The sequence below is a fragment of the Schistocerca cancellata genome, chromosome 7, assembly GCF_023864275.1.
Source record: "Schistocerca cancellata isolate TAMUIC-IGC-003103 chromosome 7, iqSchCanc2.1, whole genome shotgun sequence".
NCBI classification, from domain to species: Eukaryota; Metazoa; Arthropoda; class Insecta; order Orthoptera; family Acrididae; genus Schistocerca; species Schistocerca cancellata.
The window spans coordinates 433,510,178-433,525,419 of record NC_064632.1 but is presented as its reverse complement, the minus strand read 5'-3'; the positions used below and the strand labels follow the sequence as shown (position 1 = coordinate 433,525,419).

Genomic DNA, 15,242 nt, shown 5'->3' with positions numbered 1-15,242 from the left:
GACGATTAATTTTATATGTTCATTCCATTTTAAAAGGGAAGCAGTGGTTGGGAAGGGACTGAGACAGGGTTGTAACCTCTCTCCGATCTTATTCAATCTGTATATTGAGCAAGCAGTGAAGGAAACAAAAGAAAAATTCGGAGTAGGAATTAAAATCCATGGAGAAAAAAGAAAAACTTTGAGGTTCGCCGATGACATTGTAAATCTGTCAGAGACAGTAAAGGACTTGGAAGAGCAGCTGAACGGAATGGCTCTGAGCACTATGGGTAGCGCCTAGAACCGCTCGGCCACCTCGGCCGGCTGAACGGAATGGACAGGGTCTTGAAAGTAGGATATAATATGAACGCCAACAAAAGCAAAACGAGGATAATGGGCTGTAGTCGAATTAAATCGCGTGATGCTGCTGAAATTAAATCAGCAAATGAGACGCTTAAAGTAGAAAATGAGTTTTGCTAGTTGGGGAGCAAAATAACTGATGATGGTCGAAGTAGAGAGGATATAAAATGTAGACTGGCAATGGCAATGAAAGCGTTTCTGAAGAAGAGAAATTTGTTAACATCGAGTATAGATTTAAGTGTCTGGAAGACGTTTCTGAAAGTATTTGTATGGAGTGTAGCCATGTATGGAAGTGAAACGTGGACAATAAATAGTTTAGACAAGAGGAGTATAGACGCTTTCGAAATGTGGTGCTACAGAAGAATGCTGAAGATTATATGGGTAGATCACATAACTAAGGAGGAGGTATTGAATAGAATTGGACAGAAGAGAAATTTGTGGCACAACGTGACTAGAAGAAGGGATCGGTTGGTAGGGCATATTCTGAGGAATCAAGGGATCACCAATTTAGTATTGGAGGGCAGCGTGGAGGGTAAAAATCGTAGAGGGAGACCAAGAGATGAATACACTAAACAGATTCGGTAGGATGTAGGTTGCAGTAGGTACTGGGAGATGAAGAAGCTTGCACAGGATACAGTAGCATGGACAGCTGCATCAAACCAGTCACTGGACTGAAGACCACAACAACAACAACCATTTTAAATCACTCCTAATGCATACTCCCAGATAATTTATGGAATTAACTGCTTCCAGTTGCTGACCTGCTATATTGTAGCTAAATGATAAGGGATCTTTCTTTCTATGTATTCGCAGCACATTACACTTGTCTACATTGAAATTCAATTGCCAGTCCCTGCACCATGCGTGAATTCGTTGCAGATCCTCCTGCATTTCACTATTATTTTCCATTGTTCCACCCTCTCGATATACTACAGCATCATCCGAAAAAAGCCTCAGTGAACTTCCGATGTTATCCACAAGGTCATTTATATATATTGTGAATAGCAACGGTCCTATGACACTCCCCTGCGGCACACTTCAAATCACTCTTACTTCGGAAGACTTTTCTCCATTGAGAATGACATGCTCCTTTCTGTTACCTAGGAACTCTTCAATCCAATCACACAATTGGTCTGATAGTCCATATGCTCTTACTTCGTTCATTAAACGACTGTGGGGAACTGTATCAAACGCCTTGCGGAAGCCAAGAAACACGACATCTACCTGGGAACCCGTGTCTACGGCCCTCTGAGTCTCGTGGACGAATAGCGCGAGCTGGGTTTCACACGATCGTCTTTTCCGGTACCCGACATCAGGTTGCGTCGCTCAGCCAATAGTTAAAATGCGGTTACAAGTAATGGCCCACCTTACAAAATGAAAGAATGGAGCATCGGCACTAAGCAACTACCAAACACGGTCCAGTCACATTAATGTGACCACGCCTCCACGTCGACGTGCAATGACCACTCACAGACGGCTGGTGGCAGCACTGGCAGTGGAGAGTATGTAAAGAGTACTAGTCGTACGTGGAAATACAGTGGAATCGTGTGGAAATGGAGCGATTTGTCTGACGTCCAAAACGGCATCATCATTGGCTTTCGGGCTAAAAGGTGGAAACATTTCCGAAACATGTAAGTTTATGAACTCCTCGCGTGCCGCCATGGTTACAGTATACCATGCACGGCAAAATGGCGCAATCCACAACCAGTGCTGAGGCAACTCTAGTGCACTACAGGTCGCAGAAGATAGGGGCGAACTACTGCTTTGGAGATGTGTAAGCTGTGGCGGGGTTGCCGGCCGAAGTGGCCGTGCGGTTAAAGGCGCTGCAGTCTGGAACCGCAAGACCGCAACGGTCGCAGGTTCGAATCCTGCCTCGGGCATGGATGTTTGTGATGTCCTTAGGTTAGTTAGGTTTAACTAGTTCTAAGTTCTAGGGGACTAATGACCTCAGCAGTTGAGTCCCATAGTGCTCAGAGCCATTTTTGTGGCGGGGTTGGTGGCGTCACCTTTAGAGCTCCTAGCGCCACTAGACTTATCTGTCGTGTGGTGCCCCCTGGTTTGAGGCCATTAATATCTTTGCTCGATATTGTTGTGGCCTGGCGAGTTGGGGAGTAAGTGGAAGCGTGCTGGTCCCATAACCCAGACGTCCGTGGGTCGAAACCGTGCTCTGCTACCACTCCCCAACTCGCCACGCCAAAACACGCCTCCTCCCCATCAACAAGATCTTACAAGGGAACCTCCCCACCGCACCCCCCTCAGATTTAGTTATAAGTTAGCACAGTGGATAGGCCCTGAAAAACTGAACACAGATCGATCGAGAAAACAGGAAGAAGTTGTGTGGAACTATGAAAAAAATGAGCAAAATATTCAAACTGAGTAGTCCATGTGCAAGATAGGCAACATCAAGAAGAACATGAGCTGAGGGGCGCCATGGTCCCGTGGTTAGCGTGAGCAGCTGCGAAACGAGAGGGCCTTGGTTCAAGTCTTCCGTCAAGTGAAAATTTTAATTTTTTTCTTTTCGCAAAGTTATGATCGGTCCGTTCGTTCATTGACGTCTCTGTTCACTGTAGTAAGTTTAGTGTCTGTTTTTTGCGACCGCACCGCAAAACCGTGCGATTAGTAGACGAAAGGACGTGCCTCTCCAATGGGAACCGAAAACATTTGATCGCAAGGTCATAGGTCAACCGATTCCTCCACAGGAAAATCCGTCTGGTATATTCTATACGACACTGGTGACGGCATGTGCGTCACATGACAGGAATATGTTGTCGACCCACCTAACTTGTACACTTGGCGAATGAGTAAAAAGATTCTTTTACCTTGCCCGATTTAGGTTTTCTTGTGGATGTGATAATCACTCCCAAAAAAGTGATGAAAACATAAGAGTTTGTCACATAAACTGCGACAAATGAATGCAACAGTTTCACAGTCACACAGTTTTCCCTGTGCTCTGTCAAAACATATGTTTTTAACGTTTTCATATTTTTCCGTGTGTAGACCGTCAAGTCCTGTATATGTCCAAGCAAATCTGAACATGTCCTGGAATTTTGGAGAGCGAAGTTAATTATGTGTGATTGCCTGATCTTTGATAATTGTCGGAAAATAAAAAATTAAACTTTTTACTCGAGGGAAGACTTGAACCAAGGACCTCTAGTACCGCAGATGCTCACGCTACCAGCGGGATCACGGCGCTCTTGAGCTCACACTCTCCTTGATGTCCACTGGACCTGACGGGATACCAATTCGATTCTACACAGAGTACGCGAAAGAACTTGCCCCCTTCTAACAGCCGTGTACCGCAAGTCTCTAGAGGAAGGGAACGTTCCAAATGATTGGAAAAGAGCACAGGTAGTCCCAGTCTTCAAGAAGGGTCGTCGAGCAGATGCGCAAAACTATAGGCCTATATCTCTGACGTCGATCTGTTGTAGAATTTTAGAACATGTTTTTTGCTCGAGTATCATGTCGTTTTTGGAAACCCAGAATCTACTATTTAGGCATCATCATGGATTCCGGAAACAGCGATCGTGTGAGACCCAACTCGCTTTATTTGTTCATGAGACCCAGAAAATATTAGATACAGGCTGCCAGGTAGATGCTATTTTTCTTGACTTCCGGAAGGCGTTCGATACAGTTCCGCACTGTCGCCTGATAAACAAAATAAGAGCCTACGGAATATCAGACCAGCTGTGTGGCTGGATTGAAGAGTTTTTAGCAGTCAGAACACAGCATGTTGTTATCAATGGAGAGACGTCTACAGACGTTAAAGTAACCTCTGGCGTGCCACAGGGGAGTGTTATGGGACCATTGCTTTTCACAATATATATAAATCACCTAGTAGACAGTGTCGGAAGTTCCATGCGGCTTTTCGCGGATGATGCTGTAGTATACAGAGAAGTTGCAGCATTAGAAAATTGTAGCGAAATGCAGGAAGATCTGCAGCGGATAGGCACTTGGTGCAGGGAGTGGTAACTGACCCTTAACATAGACAAATGTAATGTATTGCGAATACATAGAAAGAAGGATCCTTTATTGTATGATTATATGATAGCGGAACAAACACTGGTAGCAGTTACTTCTGTAAAATATCTGGGAGTACGCGTGCGGAACGATTTGAAGTGGAATGATCATATAAAATTTATTGTTGGTAAGGCGGGTACCAGGTTGAGATTCATTGGGAGAGTCCTTAGAAAATGTAGTCCATCAACAAAGGAGGTGGCTTACAAAACACTCGTTCGACCTATACTTGAGTATTGCTCATCAGTGTGGGATCCGTACCAGATCGGGTTGACGGAGGAGATAGAGAAGATCCAAAGAAGAGGGGCGCGTTTCGTCACAGGGTTATTTGGTAACCGTGATAGCGTTACGGAGATGTTTAACAAACTCAAGTGGCAGACTCTGCAAGAGAGGCGCTCTGCATCGCGGTGTAGCTTGCTCGTCAGGTTTCGAGAGGGTGCGTTTCTGGATGAGGTATCGAATATATTGCTTCCCCCTACTTATACTCCCGAGGGGATCACGAATGTAAAATTAGAGAGATTAGAGCGCGCACAGAGGCTTTCAGACAATCATTCTTCCCGCGAACCATACGCGACTGGAACAGGAAAGGGAGGTAATGACAGTGGCACGTAAACTGCCCTCCGCCACACACCGTTGGGTGGCTTGCGGAGTATAAATGTAGATGAATGTAGATGTAGATGTTGCCTATTTTACGCATGGACTACTCAGTTTGTATATTTTGCTTATTTTTTTCATGGTTCCACACAACTTCTTCCTGTTTTCTCGATTGATCTGTTTCAGTTTTTCAGGGCCTATCCACTGTGCCAACTTACAACTAAATCTGAGGGGGGTGCGATGGGGGGGTTCCCTTGTTAGTGGTCTCAAACCAGAGGGACATTCCCCGACAGATCGAGCTTGTGCTGCCAGGATTTGAAAAGGTGACACCAGTAACACCTCCACAGCTCAGTGGGTACAGGCGAATACACGTGCAACTGTCTAGCGACTGACCACCCATATGAACCACGGGGCTACCAACAGTGTCTCGCCACTAATTGTTCAGCTAACGTTGCTGCATATAGGGCCTCCGCAGGAGGCGCGTGGTTCATGCACCATCGCTGACTGCCCTTCATTGGCGTTAAGGCTCCACTTGCACGCCAGTACCCCAACTGGACGTCACTGAGTGGCGACATGTGGCCTCTGCAGATGAATCACGTTTTATGCTCCATCGGGCAGATGGCCGTTGGCATGTACGGTACGGAAACGTCTGAAAGCTAACATCCTGAAACCAGGAAGGAGCATTAAGGTTTGGGGAATGCTTTCGTGGTATTCCCTTGGTGATCTCGTCATTCTGCAAGGCGCGATGGTTCAACACGCATAGGCATTTCTCCTTGGGGGATCATGTCCACCCCTACATGCAGTTTGTTTTTCCTCCGCACGGCGATATCTACCTGCACAACAATGTAACGTGCCACACTGTTCGCGGAATACGTTCGTCGTTCGAAGTTCACCAGGAGGAATTTACCGTGCACCCCGGACCACTGAACCCCCCGCATTTAAACTCAATCGAGAATCAGTGGGGCCACCTCGATTGTGCTGTTCGCAAGGATCGTCAACCGAGAAACCTAGCTCTGCATCCCCGTCGGTATCTTCCAGCACCTTACTGATTCTCCTCCTGCACGTCTCGTGGCAGTCAGCCATGCTGGAGGCGATTATTAAGGCTTTTGACAGGTGGTCATATTAGTGTGAGTGGACAGTGTAGTATTTTGGTGCTCGAGATACACCATCAGAATAAATTTTTTTAACGACGTCAACTTCCCTCCGTCCACTGCTGTAACGTTTTATTTTCCTATACACTACTGCAGGCTCGACAGTTAGGCCGTCCGCACACGGAGCGACTGTAATGGAACGCAACTGGCAGGCGATTTAAATAGGCAACTGGCTGTCGATTCGCTTGAAGCATCGCACACGGCACAACTCTGAAATGAGAAATGCAGCCGCCGCGTGCGAAAGCGGAATAAAGGGAGTATCGTTTGTCGCACCCGAGAATCCTCTGTATGGTGAGTAATGATTCAAACTCACAGAAAGACGTGTTTTATTATTATTATTATTATTATTATTCAGAGTCCGCAGCTCGTGGTCGTGCGGTAGCGTTCTCGCTTCCCACGCCCGGGTTCCCGGGTTCGATTCCCGGCGGGGTCAGGGATTTTCTCTGCCTCGTGATGACTGGGTGTTGTGTGATGTCCTTAGGTTAGTTAGGTTTAGGTAGTTCTAAGTTCTAGGGGATTGATGTCCATAGATGTTAAGTCCCATAGTGCTCAGAGCCATTATTATTCAGAAGAAGCTGGGGATTGCTGCATGGAGGGTCGTGAGTTCAAAACTTTGTAAAATTTTAATTTCTATATTCGGTTCGAGTACATTCTAGAAGTATCCACAAATGGCAAGAATCATTGTACTGGAATATTCTGTATCTGTATATACACCGCATGTGTTCTGGCCGGAGGCAGTTCGCAAGTATGTGCAAGTGCTGAATAGACCTTCGTTAAGTGAAGTTAGTGATCATTCATCTAATTACACCTTCCTCTAAGTGACATTATTATTAACGTGCGAATGAGAAAACTAAGAAAATTCTGGATTCATCTGTACATCCAAGGAGCCATAAACTGCAGGCTGTGTAGCAGCCAAAGGCCTGTAAAAGGACAATTAGCAATTCACGGCTTTTTATAGAACGACTAAACAGTCCTACAGTGATTTGGCGCAGCAGACTTCTTCCGCCGTTACCGTTATTTTTATTCCGAAAAATAAATTTTGAGATTCATATACATGAAAATGTCGTGCTAATGGTTTGTGTTCGTTAAATCATTTCTATATGAACACAGCTATGTTTAGAAGTATCGGAAATATGGAGCTTCCCTATCACTTTCTCGCCGTTCTCACTGTTTGCTCCCACTTCAGAATGTTATTTTACGGAACGACACAGGCTGTCAGTTGTAATGTCTCTTGCAGCGGTCTCTCCGTGATATTCTCAGAAATTTTATAAATTATATAACTCAGTACATATCTCGAAATATCTCTTCTTATCTTACCGATTATCAATGCAAAGTAGTTTCAAGCCCAATTATTCCTTGGAGCGTCCATTTACTCCATGGAATAGCTTCTCTGCTATCTATGTTTTCTCTTAGGAAAAGGAATAGGGACTTCTTGCCGATTAGTCGTGAAAGAAGGATGTATATGTATGTATTGTTGAGCTAGTCGCCATCCTGATGAGATTCTGTATGAGAAGGAATTTAATACATGAACTAAACTAAAGTAAGTGTGTTCGCGTATTATTTAACGGATTATTATTATTGACGGTGTCTGCTTACTACGCTGTGTTGCACGGGATCAGTGGGGAACGTCTGATTTACACTGGACGAACCAGCCGTTTTGTATGCTCAAGATATCCAGTTACTTCAAATAAATAGGCTAACACGGTCTTACCAGCAGGTCTCCGGTCTTCCCCATGTGATCACCGAAAGTTAATAATTATTACAAATGTTTCCAGGAGATCGACTGACAATTTTCGTCGCGCCGAGACTTCGAAATTGCTTCACTGCCTTATGGAATTTAAGTTAAGATTAATTTAATCAGGATAGAACAGTATTGAAATGTGTGAATGTGACAAGCCTGCTTTGTCAATGAAAATTCCCTTAATATACGCATGTTTTTACTATCCTGATCAGTGAAGCTAAATCAGGCCGGTGTGAGAGAGGTTTTTAAATTTTAGATCCCATACAAAAATATATTAAACAGTCACACAAGAGGTTACTGCTTTCTCTGTCCAATCCCTCCTGCAGTAGCCTGGAGGCTTGTAGTTGAGCAAATTGGGACGTTCATTCAGTTCCCAAAGCTAGTATTGACACCGTGCTTGTTAATTTTATATTAAACCAATGTGTTTCGAGGACTCGGCGCAACTCAGATAGCTTGGAAATGCTGACGCCGAGTCGCTGGCAACTGGGTGGCAACAGGTCGCAAGCGATTTATGGTTGAGTTGCTCAGCAGTCGCGCCGTTTGCGAAGCCTATTCAACTCTATTCCATAACATGTAACATTGGAAAATTGCATATAATGCTCAAAGCAATAAGTAAGCAAAATTTGTCACAAAACAGTCTGGTATATGTAAAATCTGGAACGTGTCACAAATATTATATTGGACAGACTGGGCAGACATTCGAGACAAGATTTAAAGAACACACTAGGCAACGTCAGCCCCTCTCTGTCAGACAAGAAAAAGCGAACACGAAATAGGAGAAGGCGCATCACTGAGACAAACTGTTAGTGCTGTCGGCTCTCCTTCATACAGAGTAGCAAAGTATTTAACCAAAATCCAAAAGAACTGGTATAGGAGACAGTGGTAGGAAACGAAGAACCCCAGGTACCGTCGGACACTGCACTATCTCAAAGGAAGCTACGAAGATCCCTACTGGAAAGAAACATGGACTGACAAAATGTTGAGCTTTTTGTAATGCAGACTAAGAACGACAGGAAGTTTCGGAAGATCCTTCGAGCAGAAAAGACTCCCAAAAACCCATTACTTACTTCTCAAGGTATGTATGGAGGTCAACTGTGCAAAGCGGTAACCTTCGCCGCGACGTATGAAACACACTGTCCTTTAATTCAATAACCATTGAATTTAGCGGAACAGGAAGACTAGTTCACAACCAACCGACGAACGGAGCGCACCCGGGTCAACGAATCGCAGGTACAGTCACGTTTAACAACGCCACTGGCAGCGGGGACTATTCCTCGCAAGTTGGATTATGGAAAGGCGCCTGGACCAGAGAAGATTACAAATACGCAGCTCTAAAACCTCTCGGGGAAGCCGCTAGTTTTACTGACCCAGATATACAATGCTTGCTTTCTAAATAATTACTTCCCGATTAGGTGGATGAGGCTAAAGTAACACCAACCCCAAACAGAGCCATAGACTCACACAAGCGACTAATCACCTTTCCATCGGCTTACACAAAAGTTTGAGCAAAATTTTTGAACGTTTGATTAAGAAGCAGACTGAAGAACGAATAGCCCTGGATGTAGCAACAGGCCCCTAACAATTTCGGATGGACTACGACATCTGAGGCTTGCGGAACATGTGACCAACACTTCAACATGCCACCAACGTTCGACCACTCGACCGCCAATTGGGCATTAAGACAGACTGGAGTAGGGGAATTAAAGTTGTACGCAGCCGCAAAACGCCCGGTAAGTTCTGTGCTGCCTCGCTCCTTCCACAGTCCAAACGAATGCGTATCACTCGTTGCAAAGGAAGGGCGGTTGTAATTAAAGTACAGGGCTATTACAAATGATTGAAGCGATTTCATAAATTCACTGTAGCTCCATTCATTGACATATGGTCATGACACACTACAGATACGTAGAAAAACTCATGAAGAAGCCGCACTTCAGGTTTCTGCCGTCAGAGCGCTCGAGAGCGCAGTGAGACAAAATGGCGACAGGAGCCGAGAAAGCGTATGTCGTGCTTGAAATGCACTCACATCAGTCAGTCATAACAGTGCAACGACACTTCAGGACGAAGTTCAACAAAGATCCACCAACTGCTAAATCCCTTCGGCGATGGTACGCGCAGTTTAAAGCTTCTGGATGCCTCTGTAAGGGGAAATCAACGGGTCGGCCTGCAGTGAGCGAAGAGACGGTTGAACGCGTAGCCCGCGGAAATCGACGAATAAAGCAAGCAGGCAGCTAAACGTACCACAGCCGACGGTTTGGAAAATCTTACGGAAAAGGCTAAAGCAGAAGCCTTACCATTTACAATTGCTACAAGCCTTGACACCCGATGGCAAAGTCAAACGCTTTGAATTTTCGGCGCGGTTGCAACAGCTCATGGAAGAAGATGCGTTCAGTGCGAAACTTGTTTTCAGTGATGAAGCAACATTTTTTCTTAATGGTGAAGTGAACAGACACAATGTGCGAATCTGGGCGGTAGAGAATGCTCACGCATTCGTGCAGCAAATTCGCAATTCACCAAAAGTTAACGTGTTTTGTGCAATCTCACGGTTTAAAGTTTACGGCCCCTTTTTCTTCTGCGAAAAAAACGTTACAGGACACGTGTATTTGGACATGCTGGAAAATTGGCTCATGCCACAACTGGAGACCGACAGCGCCGACTTCATCTTTCAACAGGATGGTGCTCCACCGCACTTCCATCATGATGTTCGGCATTTCTTAAACAGGAGATTGGAAAACCGATGGATCGGTCGTGGTGGAGATCATGATCAGCAATTCATGTCATGACCTCCACGCTCTCCCAACTTAACTCCATGCGATTTCTTTCTGTGGGGTTATGTGAAAGATTCAGTGTTTAAGCCTCCTCTACCAAGAAAAGTGCCAGAACTGCGAGCTCGCATCAACGATGCTTTCGAACTCATTGATGGGGACATGCTGCGCCGAGTGTGGGAGGAACTTGATTATCGGCTTGATGTCTGCCGAATCACTAAAGGGGCACATATCGAACATTTGTGAATGCCTAAAAAAACTTTTTGAGTTGTTGTATGTGTGTGCAATGCATTGTGAAAATATCTCAAATAATAAAGTTATTGTAGAGCTGTGAAATCGCTTCAATCATTTGTAATAACCCTGTACATACATGACTGGTAACAGTGGACAGTATTTGTAGACTACAGTGAGAAACACGGTTACAGAAGCGCACGCGCGCTGCTTGGCGGTCACGGCCCGTCTCCCCTGGGTCCGGCCAGTTCGGCAGTGCATTGTGTGGACGGGCGGACAGAAAAAATCCTTACCTGCAGCAAGCGTCTGGTCGCTGCTGCACTCTTGTAGCACGTTGCACCATACAGAACAAAAGTTAAAAATCCAGACACTGCGATGACAATCTGTTTCAGCAGGAAAACACCAGCTTTGCGCGAGCCTCTTCAACTGCACGGCAGAAACCTCTCTTGGAGTACAACAGTCTGGTATTTAAGTGTCTCTCTGTATAGGCAGCATATTGAGGTCTCACGGATCATAACCATAGCAATACCGACGTAGTTTATCTCAGTTTTTATTAGCAGCGAAAAAAATATGGCCTCAAAACCAAGACTATACAGGGTGAGTCACCTAACGTTACCGCTGGATATATTTCGTAAACCACATCAAATACTGAAGAACCGATTCCACAGACCGAACGTGAGGATAGGGGCTAGTGTAACTGTTTAATACAAACCATACAAAAATGCACGGAAGTATGTTTTTTTAACACAAACCTACGTTTTTTTAAACGGAACCACGTTAGTTCTGTTAGCACATCTGAACATATAAACAAATACGTAATCAGTGCCGTTTGTTGCATTGTAAAATGTTAATTACACCCGGAGATACGTAACCTAAAGTTGATGCTTGAAACCTCCGACGTTCAGTTGCGTGTTGTAACAAACACGGGCCACGGTCGGCGAGCCCTCCTGATCTTACACCTCGGGACTTCTTTCTGTGGGGTACGTTAAAGGAGAATGTGTACCGTGATGTGCCTACAACCCCAGAGGATATGAAACAACGTATTGTGGCAGCCTGCGGCGACATTACACCAGATGTACTACGGCGTGTACGACATTCATTACGCCAGAGATTGCAATTGTGTGCAGCAAATGATGGCCACCACATTGAACATCTGTTGGCCTGACATGTCGGGACACACTCTATTCCACTCCGTAATTGAAAACGGAAACCACGTGTGTACGTGTACCTCACCTCTCATGGTAATGTACTCGTACATGTGCGTCATTGAAAAAGACCAATAAAAAGGTGTTAGCATGTGGACGTAATGTGCTGTTCCAGTCTCTTCTGTACCTAAGGTCCATCACCGTTCCCTTTGGATCCCTACGTAATTCGGTGCTCTCCGACACACACGATCGAACAGCGGAGGAGTGGTACTCAAGCGTCAACTTTAGGTTACAATATCTCCGGATGTAATTAACATTTTACAATGCAACAAACGGCACTGATTACATATTTGTTTATATGTTCAGATGTGATAACAAATCTAACGGGGTTCCATTTAAAAAAACGTAGGTTTGTGTTAAAAAACATACTTCCGTGCATTTTTTTTATGGTTTGTATTAACCAATTACACTAGCCCCTCTGCTCACGTTCGGTCTGTGGAATCAATTCGTCAGTATTTGATGTGGTTTACGAAACATATCCAGCGGTAATGTTAGGTGACTCACCCTGTATAATACAATAACTTAACTCCGGCCGAAGAGGCCATGAAAGCCCAAAGGTACCGACCGGCCGCCGTGTCATCCTTAGCCCAGAGGCGTCACTGGACGCGGATATGGAGGGGCATGTGGTCAGCACATCGCTTTCCCGACCGTATGTCAGTTCACGAGACCGGAGTCGCTACTTCTCGATCAGGTAGCTTATCAGTTTGCCTCAAAAGGGCTGAGTGGACCCCACTTACAAACAGCGCTGGGCAGACCGGATGGTCCAAGCACTAGCCCAGCTCGACAGCGCTTAACTTCGGTGATCTGACGGGAACCGGTGTTACCACTGCGGAAAGACCGTTGGCCTATATAATACAATGCTATCAAAAAATGCTCTCCGGGAGCTCTATCTGGGACTTGGCCAGTAAAACGCGCCTATACAGTATACAGGTGACATAAAGCAAAATGAGTACGGCGGATTTTACGACGAAATTGACCCTACCGAATAACGAACCTATACGTAGAGATACTGGAAGAGGCAATTCGGAGATGTTCTACAGCACTACATCACAAGATCGAAGAGACCCATGGGTCAGTCAGGCAGCTGCGACAAATTGGCAACTTGGAAACTCAGGTTAGGCACTAATATGAAGTTTCTACGGTTGAGGCGGCGTAAGTTAATCCCCGACAGTTCCTGTGGGCTGGGCGTGACAGCTTTGCGGGCTTACCTCAGCCAATAACTTAACGCAATTTTGTTCGCGTCTCTACGGCAGCCGGCCGGTGTGGCCGTGCGGTTCTAGGCGCTTCAGTTTGGAACCGCGTGACCGCTACGGTCGCAGGTTCGAATCCTGCCTCGGGCATGGATGTGTGTGATGTCCTTAGGTTAGTTAGGTTTAAGTAGTTCTAAGTTCTGGGGGACTAATGACCTCAGATGTTGAGTCCCATAGAGCTCAGAGCCATTTTCTCTACGTCAATGCCTCAGTGTTGTCACAGCTCTGTGGACGACTATTGCTTTCGCCTGTAGCCGTTAGTGCTTCGCAGCTGAAATCTGGCAGCAGCGGTGCGAACTCTCGGGGCTACTGTCAGAGAGCATCTGCTGTCTCGACTACAGGACACTGGTAAATAAGAACTGAGTTTTAGCGCAACGATACAGGTGATAGGATTACAGACTCTAGATTGGCCCTCGAGTCCTTTACGAAAACGGAATAAAAAAAGGAACTTAAGTTTTCTTTCATGACACAATGAAGTGAAGGTCATCAGGAGCTGATGGAACTTCACGCAGAGAGAGACCACAAAAAATGGCTTTCTTGTCCATCCCCAAATCTTTTTTCTTCCCTGTGCGTGTCCTTCAGCTTCTTAATGAGTGTGCCGTGTTCCTTTTTACCAGAACATCACCGTTTCAATTATGTACAAGGGGCGATCGAAAAGTTTGCGTTTGGGGGCATTACTGCAGCGTATATGCAACGAAGCGCAACTCCGATGCGGTTATTAGCCATCAGTAACGCAGGGAAGTCTCAGTAAACTAAACAAAAAAACTCAAGTCGTGCTGATTTTGAAGGAACAATCTCGACATTGGCCTTAAATAATTTAGGAAAACTGTAAAAAACCTAAACTAAGTTGGACCCCAGACCTCACGATTACGAGCGTACTGTCAACAACAACAATTCCTCGCGGTGATAAAAATTCGTAACAGACGAATAGCATAGAATGTCGGTATAGGAAATTTAGTTCAGTGACAGAGGGCACTGACTGGCACATGGCCGATGGATTCGTCACCAGTAAACCTCCTCCTACGACCAAGCAGCTATGCAGCAGTTGGAAGCTGTTTCTCCAACCAGACGGCGACAATTATCAGAACTAATCGACGCTGGCGACGTGACTCACAGCGGTACGTGACACGCCGTCGACGAAGAGGCTGTCTACTTATGGCGCAGTAAAGCCCATCTGAGTCATGACGCAGAAATGCGGCCTAACAGACGACTATGGGGCTGGCGGAAATGACACCTGTAGCATTGGCGTGTGTTCATCTTGCTAAATGCCGTCTATCTAGCTGATGACAACTTAATGTAATTTTACACCTTTCGTCTTACAAGCACCAGTTTTAAGTTTTTAAAGAGCCCGCTGGGGGCGCCGGACACACACCTGCCACGTTCAGGGAATGGATCCAGTCCTCCCGTTTAAAGCAGGGAGTGAGTAACATGCATACTCCTGTTCGAAATTGGAAAACACTTTTCTGTCATAAGTAATAACAAAAGACGGCTCTAACTGCCCTGCAGACTGAGATCAAAAGAAAACGAGCCTCTAATGCTTTAATATGGATTAGTGCTGTTGTACCCGTTCGTTTAGCGCTACCCAGGGTGCACCACGAGGAGGTGAACTGTCTCATACACCAAAATTACTCAAAAAGTTATCCACAAGTTAATATTTTTTTGTATTTTTGAATATACTTAGAAATTTACTGCCATACTATTTTACTAAGTTTTGTTTGTACTTCCACGTCTCAGTTTATGGGTGACTAATTTTACACATCGAATCCTTAAAATTTTTTAATCTCTGCGGTGAGGAACTGAGTAAAATTTTGGCGCCAAGTTCAATATGCTTCAGTACCTCACCAATCTGTGTATCTGTGCTATAGGAGTAGAACTGACTACTGTATTTACTTTCGCAAACATTGGTGGTTCTCTGTCTAATTTTCCTGTCTAAGTCTAGATCTGTTTGCGTATATGGA

At 45.2% G+C, this 15,242-nt stretch overlaps 1 protein-coding gene across 1 annotated transcript in view; it reads right to left on the bottom strand.

The window, feature by feature from the left end:
* LOC126092811 (formin-2-like) overlaps positions 1–15,242 on the bottom strand; it is a 389,713-nt gene that overhangs the window by 254,941 nt on the left and 119,530 nt on the right. The gene's annotated exons all lie outside the window — the stretch shown is intronic.